The sequence below is a fragment of the Choloepus didactylus genome, chromosome 5, assembly GCF_015220235.1.
Source record: "Choloepus didactylus isolate mChoDid1 chromosome 5, mChoDid1.pri, whole genome shotgun sequence".
Lineage (NCBI taxonomy): Eukaryota > Metazoa > Chordata > Mammalia > Pilosa > Megalonychidae > Choloepus > Choloepus didactylus.
The window spans coordinates 122949870-122959062 of NC_051311.1; the positions used below are offsets into that span (position 1 = coordinate 122949870).

The 9193-nt window shown below is 35.3% G+C and overlaps 1 long non-coding RNA gene across 1 annotated transcript; it reads left to right on the forward strand.

Annotated features, from left to right (window-relative positions):
* Positions 1 to 1052: 1052 nt before the first annotated feature.
* On the forward strand, positions 1053 to 8558 carry LOC119534999. Its single transcript, XR_005217148.1, has 3 exons — positions 1053 to 1101; positions 1326 to 1406; positions 8187 to 8558. It is a non-coding gene; the product is annotated as an uncharacterized LOC119534999 (long non-coding RNA).
* The last annotated feature ends 635 nt before the right edge of the window (positions 8559 to 9193 follow it).

The following is a 9193-nucleotide window of genomic DNA, read 5'->3' on the forward strand; positions in this document are numbered from 1 at the left end:
CACTACTCTTCCTTTGCCTTCCAGAGCAGAGGCTGTAGTTTTGTCCTCTCCCACATGTACTTCTGGGATCTCAACCCCAGTCTGCTGGCCTGGGAGGGCCCGCTCTCCATAATTCCTCTTTGGTACCTCTTTGGTACCAAACTGCAAAACTTTTATGTGACTGAAAATTTAAAAAATAAAAAATAATCTGTAAAACATTGTCTTTGTGCTTCTAAGTGTATGATATGTGAACTCTGTAAGGCAAAGTCTAAAGGTAGACTTTGTGCTTGGATGCTTCATAATTCTCTCCTCTGCCCATCTAATCTCTCATCAGTTTAAGAACAAAAGAGAGAAGAGAATGTATACATAAATTTGTTTTTCATTGTCCCATTCTAATGGTTGGATTGTGTTCAGTAATGGTCGCTAATTCAATGAAGTGGCATATCTTTATGTCTTTAGTGGAAGAATTACAAAGAAGGGAAATTTGTTACAGGACCAAGGTGGTGGATTCTTTGCCCTATGTGCTCAAATGACCAATTCCTGAGACACTGGGTTTCATAGTGATAGAGTTTATTGCTAGGTGCAAAGCAGAAGAATAGATGGCTTATCAGCCCCAAAATCTGTGTCCCCAAACTGCAGTAATTCTGATAGTTTTATGGTTTAAAAGATGGGCAGGTTTTAGGATAATAAGCATAATGGCCACAGATGATGTAGAGGTGATCTAATTATTGAGCATGTGCAGATTGATTACATGCTTATTCATGAACATATGTAAGAAAATGGTGGCCTTAATATGATGATGGGCATGAGTTTTAGTATTATAGTGAGATATAGATCACTTACAGATTAAAGTCTAAGCTACTGTGCACGTGAGGCTGGCCCATCTTGGTTATCAAGGGAACTTTGGACTTGGGGTGGGTCAGTTCTGGGCTGACACCAACCCTTCATTAATAAACATTAGAGGCTGCTTTAGTGACCATAAGACTCTAAAGTAGAAAAACTGGATAAACGGGTAGAAGTGAAGGTTAGTCACAAGGTTTTACAATCACAAGGGCACAAGATAAAAGCTATACCAACATTATCAGAGATCAAGGTAACTGGATTGCAGTTCAGAGATTTCAGGTATTTCTCTGTCTACTCTAATATGCCAGAAAGTAAAAAGGAATATCTATTTAATGATTCAGTAGTCATAATCATCCCTTAAATCCTAACTTCTCAGTTACAAATTTGCATTTCCCGTTTGATAAAGTTAATACAATATCTAGAATTTAGGAAGTGGCTGCTAATATTGTCAGAAGACAGTTTATACTATTACTAAGGATTTCCTTTTTTTTAAATAATTTTAGTACAAGAGAGTCTTTGAATTTGGATTTTCTTCTCTGAAGCAACTTCAACCCATTTAGAAGATATCTTGTGAATAAAATGAGGTGGGTAACGTTTCTTTGTTCAAATATTCAGTGGGAGTTTAGCATAGTAACATTGCAACTTCTTTGCATAACTGAAATGAACTCTGAAAACAATGAGAAAAGGGAATTCTGAAATTTTTACTTGATAAGAGAATCATTATAGCGACTTCCTTTTCTGGCAATGTTCCTTTTGTATGTACAGCACTGAGGGTGGTGAAGATTGGCAATTCTTAGGATATTTGCCTAAAGACCAGGCAAAAGAACTGGGGAAACCTATCATTCTAAAAGAAAGTTAAAAGTTGCAGAAGCCTTAGAATCTCCCATCACAATCTTTTAAATTTTCAGATGACACCACTGAGAATCAAAGAAGTTAAGAGATTTAACCAAGTGCATGGAATTAAGGTCAGAATTGAGACCACAGTATGAATACTTGACACACAATAGAGTTATCTTCCCACCATTATCTCATGAATGATGACAAGTTCAATGGGCTCTCTCTGAAATACTAAGCTTTTTTAGAAGCAAATTTAATGAACATTTAATGAAGTAGACAGATAAATACTAAAGAATGCTAAGTTTTGAAAATGTTTCATCCATTGGGTCTGTAAAAATGAATTTGAGAACTTTAATTTTTTTCTGTGCAATTGAAAATCTTAGAGACTTTTACCTACAGTAATCCATTCTAAGAAACTATGACACACTACTTTCACTCTTTTGAGGTATATACATTTATTTGATATATATTGATTGGAACTTTCTATTTTGATGTTTATAGCAAAGGAAAATAATTTTTAATTCATTATACAGAATTAGGTTTATGGTTCATTTTCAAAAGTCATTTCTATTGTTTAGTACTTGCAGCCCCTCTAATTTTCAGTTAATATGCTCACAAGCAAGAAATTTTACACTCTCTCTGTTGTCATTAAAACAAACTGAATCTGACTCCCAGCTTCATCTTGCTTGGCAAGAGATCCAGTCTCAATTATTTTAACAATATCCATACCCCTCAGGGATCTTGGCGTTATATGGGATGGCTGGAAAATGGGTGAAAGTCTTAGCTCATCAGTCAAGCACAAGTGTATGACATTCTTAATATCCAAGACTACTTTCCTCCTGAAGGTAGGCAGGGACAAGACAAAGGAATCTTTGCAAGTTCTCCAGGAACAACCACTCTAGAAATCCTGCATCCTCAACAACCTTCACCAGGTCCTACCATATACCTGGGGTTTCAGCAAGGACTGGGGCAAGGATTTTTGCTAATCATGGGTTTAGTCGACCTCCATCACCCCACTAGTTGAGGCAGTCTCTTCCTCTTCTTTGGTGTTCTTGTCCCCAGCCCCCAGACCTTGGAGGAGCTAAGAAGGAAGTTGATATTCAGGTAACTTCTGATGTACATCTCCTCACACAAAAGTTTGATTGAGAGGGACACAGATCCTTATCACTCTTTTGGTATAGGGAAGGAGGACAATACAGATGTTAAAGGACAAGTAACTTGTTCTTTCTAATCCTTTCACATCAGTGAAAACAAAACGCAAATTAATACCTCAATAAATTATCCTGCCACATGCTTTATACTTGGGATCATTACATCTCTGTATTTTAGATGAATATTGATATACAAAAATAGTGCCTAAACACAAGTCATGACCAGAGTGGGACATCCTCATTCTCATCATGACATTCTTTGTTGGTTGGCACAGCCAGTATTAATTATCAGTTCAGTGTTCTTTATGTTAGAAAAGTTTAAACACTTTTCCTTATAAAAAGAAATAAATGATTCTAATGAAAGCTGAAAAATATATTTAAGCACTGACATTGCCAAACACGGCAAGAGTTTCAGAATAATTAGCCCATAACTATTGCCTGATATAGACCTTAGCCTTAGTTAAACTAATCAATAAATCATTGGATAATTATCTAGAACTGAAGTTTAAAATCTTTAAAAATTGCTTCAAATTAGAACATTCTTCCCACCGCTCCACCCTTTTTATGGAGACTACAGATAATCCAAACACTTAAACCAGAATACATTAATTTTTGTCTCCCCTTATTGATATAGTGATAGTTTGAAAATTGGGGCCTATTTTCCTGTGGGATCCCCCTTATCCACTCTCTACCCATGGAGACTGGGGTCCCCTTCTTTAGCACTTTTGGGAAGAAGAGGGGGAACCAGCAGTTATTAAACTGTATGTGACATAAAGAAAACCAATGTCACAATTGTTAGACACATTTTAACATGAAATTTATTATAAAACTGGATCAAGAATTTTTCGTAAAACACTACATAGCCAAGACTAACAGGTATAAAATACTGAGAGAGAAGATTCAGGACTCAAACCTTTAAATTTCTTATAATAGTACACTTAAAACAATTCTCTATCTTGAATTTTCAGATGTAAGCTCTTAGGTTTGGTCATTGTGTAACAGTTATTAGTTGCATGGTAATTTCCAAGAAAAAAAAAAGTATGAAACTGTTAATTGAGCTCTAAATTCTTCTCAGTGCCTTGAGCTTTCTAGCACGGCTCCACCTACAGGTGCATAAAAGGGGCTTGACAGGAAAAAGGCTTGATGATTCCAGTATAATTAACAGAAAATATAGTTGAATTTACAGGATGGATTTTACTAAGTATCACGGCAAGGTAGTAAACGTTTTTGAAATATGCTTGTATAATGAGTCCTAACAAAGTGTTCGTATATACTATTTTGCTTAGACTGCAGTCAGTTATTACTTATCATTCAAGGAGGCAAAGATTTGGTAGCATTAGTAGTAAATTTTTAAATATTCAGGATTTTGTTTCATTATGTTATTTTCACAGGGAAAGTCGATTTAAATGTGTAAAATATTCCACAGTGTATCTTTATAAACATGATCCATGAATTTTCCTTCCCTTCAGTTGCCTGAAACTGTGATTTTAGGCAGCAAGCATTAGAGTAAACCAGAGTAATTGTTAAAAATTCAGATCTTAGGCAATTTTCTCATGAATTTTAACATTGGAAGCTAAAAATTGCACAATTTCATTCTTCAGCTTGGTGCAAACAAGAAACAGAATCCAAATCCATGAGTGATTTTCAACATAGTTTTACTCATTTAAATTGGTAGCATGAATGAAATCATTGTAATTTCTCACATTAGTAGAACTATGAATAGTGAAGAATAATTAGTATAACCGTCATATAAACATTTTGTCAAGTATGAAGTCAAAATTGCATATGTATTTTTTCCAAATGCATAATGGTGCTATGGAAAACAAATTTCCCTATGGTTAATTTTCACTTATTTTCCTGCAAGTTACACTTAGTGTCGTAAGGAATACCTGCAATTGCATCTTCAGAAATGAAATAATTTAAATATTATATTCATATTTTTAGATATGTTTGTATCTTTAGAAATCATTTGGACAGAGAATTCATCCATTTTACTCTGGTCTTAATGTTACCCTTTAACAGTATGCTTGGGGAAGTCATGGTGGCTTTCTGCTTTCTCAGCTGTAGTGAGAAAGTTGTGTGGGATGATTTCTTTTTTGTTTTTTTTTATTTTGAAATAATTTCAAAGTTATAGGAACAGTTGCAAAAACAATACTAACCCCATACACAGAACTCCATCATACGCTGAGCCCCTCCCCCGATAGCCCAATCCACCAACTTTAACATGCTGTCACATCGCTATTTCTTTCCCTCCCTCCCTCCCTCCCTATCATCCATCATCTATTGCTCTGTCTTCTGAACATATGAGAACTAACTGCACACATCCTTGAGCATACACTATAATTCACATATATACTTCCCATGAACAAGAACATTCTTTTATACAATCCCATTAAGCACAGCTAAGAAGTACAAGAGGTTCAACAATGATACAAAGCTTACATTCTATATTTCCTTTTCCTTATGTCTCAACTGTGTCCCTTTGAGCCTCCTGTCCTCCATCCTCCAATCCCACCCAGGTTCATCCTTGGCATTCAATTGTCATCTATTTAGACTGTCTTTTTTTTTTTTTCAATTGTGGAAACATATATACAGCCTAAATCTTCCCATTCCACCCCCTCCCTAGCATTCCATTAGTGGGTGGGATGATTTCTAAGAGCCATATACAACCAATAAAACAAGAAAGCCTTTGCACTCCAAGAGTAATTAAAAGTGCAGAAAGTTAAATATTTCCTGGGTGTCTCTAGAGAACCATTATCACATGTTACTCATTCAGTGATTAATTTAGAAGAATTTAATTCTTGAGTCTAGAATTGTGCCAAGCATCAATACAATACAATAGTACAATGAAGACATGATGTATTTTTTGTTACAGAAATTAAAATTCCAAAGAGGGGAAATATCAAACAAAAAAGAAAAATCTAAAGTGTTCTAAGAGGGCTGTATGCTAAGGACTGTAAGAGCATACCCCCACCTCCTGCCCCCATTTGAAGAGATTAGGAAAGGCTCTTGGGAAGAGGTGGCCTTTGAAGTGGATGTTGGTAGACACGATTTCAACAGTAAGAAATTTAAGGTCATTTGTTGACCTGAGAAATGGCAATGAAGCAGGACAAAATGAGTTATTTGAAATGGTTAGTTTTTATACCAGGTCAGGGACAGGATGGAGAGATGACTTAGAGGAGAGGAAGCAGCCATATTTTATGGATTTTAAAAATTCTATGTTCCAAGGACTTTATCACACAGAGAATGAACTACTAGAAGATTTTGAAAAGAAGAGTGTCTAATGAGTGTTTTAGAAAGATCCAACTGGTAATGTGAAGGGAGAAAATAGATGAAGACTCAAGAGGAGATGGTTCCAGAACAGAAGCAGTATTGCATAAACTTGAATGAGGGTCACCGTGGGAGTCAACATTTTAAACAGAAACCACATCAATGTGCATTTATTTTCTCCCAAGAAGGCAACTTATTGATAACCTAACATGACAGAGTTGCTAAACAGAGGCTTTAGGCTACTGCTACATTATAAGAAAATGGTATTTTTTTTTTTTAAAGGAAATTCAGGTATTTGGGTGGTGGTTTTCAAATTTTAATGTGCTTAAGAATCACTTAGTTTTCTTGTAAAAATTATGCATTTCTGGACTTCAGTCTTGGTAATTTTGAAACAGTAGGTGTTGAGAGAGATACAGGAATCTGTATCTTAATAAATATTTCAGCTGATGATACGGCTGGTCTGCAAATGAGTCTTTGACATTGATTGGGTAACATAATAGCAATAATAAAAGAAACATTGCAAACTTTCTATGTACCTGGCACTTAGCTAAGTACATACATATATTGTTTTCATTTCACCCTCCTAGTGAGCCTAAGATGTGGCTATTAATATTATTCCCCAATTTATTGAAAATCAAGAATTAGAAGGGTTGAACACTTTGAAATTTATAGGGCTAGTAAGTGATGAATTCAGGGTATGAACCAAAGACTGTCCAACTCCAGCACTCACAGTAGAGAAGTTCATGATATTAAAGACTGTAACTTTTATCTTTCCTCATGAGCTTTCTTTTTTCAAAAGTTTCAACTGATTGGGACCAGTGCCACATTTAACAAGATTGCTTGATTAAATTTACTCTAGTAAAAAATTTCATTCCTAAGTAGAGAAAGACCAGCTGGAACATAATCAGTCATCATAGTGGGATGCCCTAGATATGAAGATGCCCATCCTACCAAGAATAATACATATGTACATAGCAGTAATTCTAAAATAAATATAGAAAATTTCCCTAGCATGTGTTATTATAACTATTTAAGCAGAAACACAAGAACTTTAAAGTGGGACATATCATTGCCTTGAACATTTTTTTTCTCCCTGTCTTAAAATTTACATCTAAAAATAAATTCATGTTCTTGAAGCCTAAGCATTAATTGTCTAAAGGAATGGTCCACAATAAAACGTGATAAAAGTCAGAGTTAATTGTATTCTTTTTAGCTATTTCTTGGGCCCAAACTACTATATCATTTTTAGACTGAACGGCTAGGTGTTGCTCTACCTTTCCTATGACAATGGCAACAGTAGTAACTTACGTTGCTTCAGGAAAAGGAAATGAGGGAAAATATGTTATGGGCCATATTCAAAGTCCATTCAACCCAGTACACATATTAATTCCTCCCGTTTTGAGAAACAGACCTAAAGAGGGAGTCATTAATAGATTTCCCCCTAAAACTTAACAAATGTATACAAAACATTTCATGAGTTGGAATAGCAATTGATATTTGTCATCAGTTGTAATTTTCCAGCTATAAATCCAATAATTGTTCATTGTTATCATATTTGTTCTCAAAGATGGCAACTTAGGAAAAGGTGGTGGTAGTATGTTGTCACTTCAAACTTTTCAGAGTTTTTATTTGCATTTCTTATCAGCTCTGTTCGTTCACATAGTGACATTTTCCCATTACCCCTGGAAGCCAACATGACAGTGTTAGAGAGTTTCTTTTAATTTCAGACACAGTAATCAAAATAAATTTATCAAGTTCTCATTATTGTCCTAGGTCTTTGGAGGTGGCTTTGGTTTAATGCTTATTCAGAACCAAGTATATGCCAAACGTCATGATACACTAAATGCAGGGCACTGTCAACCACTGATTTCTCTGTTTTCTTTTTAGTTTGTGTAGTTACAGCTTGTTAATGCTTTATATCCTCAAGGAACTTATAAATCCCTGTAGAACCAGGGAGAAATAAAAAAGCCTACTCAGTACTGAAACCACCTGTACTAACTCACTAGAATAGCTCCTCCCTTAATAACTTGTTAAAGCTTTCACGTCCCTCTTTTAAGATTAATGCCTAACTCTGGGACAAGTTCCTGTTTTCTTCTGTCCCTACAGAATTGGCTAAAACAGATGAAGCATGCACCAAAAGAATCCTGAACTTAAAGTCATCCTGGAACATAAAAATGCCCTCTGAGTGGAATTAAAGTGAGCAGGAACAGGAAAGAGAAACACCGGACGCAAAAAAAAGAAGCCGGAGTTCTGACCATTACGAGTTCCAGCAAGGTCAGAAGCCCACTCATCAAAATAGAGGACCAATCAGCAGTAATAACCAACTTGCAATCCTTAATTTGATTGTTTATTAGTCAATCAACATGTGCCAGCATCCCTAGTATCTATATCTCCACCTCCCTTTGTTTAATCTAATAAAAATCCCTCACCACTCCATCTCAGGGAGGCACATCCGAAGACTTCCCTCCTGTATCCACTGAGCTAGCCTTTGCCCATAGACTTTCTTTTCTCTAAATCCTGGTGTCACTGAATTAACTTCTGTGCACATCAGGCAAGAACTCACTTGAGAGTTTCACAAGCAGAAAGTTTGATATATGATAAAGAATACATCATTTAAAAAGCAGACTAAAGAATTTCAGAATTACTTTAAAATTTTTAAAGGACTCATTCATTATGGGTGATTGACATTTGGCTCTGACACAAGACACACTGGATAACCCTTCAAGGCCTGTTCCACGTTACAACCTCTGGTCTGTTGTTCATATTTTGGTTGCCTGTTAATGTGGAGACTGCCTGAGAGCTTTTTATGGAAATGGAGGACTGAGAAAAGAGTGCCAAAATTATTATTTCTTAGGATATGATTATTTATTGGGAAACCGGAGATTCAACTGAAACTGTTTAAAACCAATGTATGAAAATACAAGTGGAAACAAAATAAATCAACAGTTTTCTTACATATAATCAAAAACCAATTTGAAAATAAAAAGAAGATCCTACTCCTAATAATGAAAAATATAAAATATCCAGTAATAAACCTAAAAACAAATGGGCAGAACTTACATGGAAAACTACATAAAGTTAGTATCTTTCTTATACAACAAGCTTGGATAAAT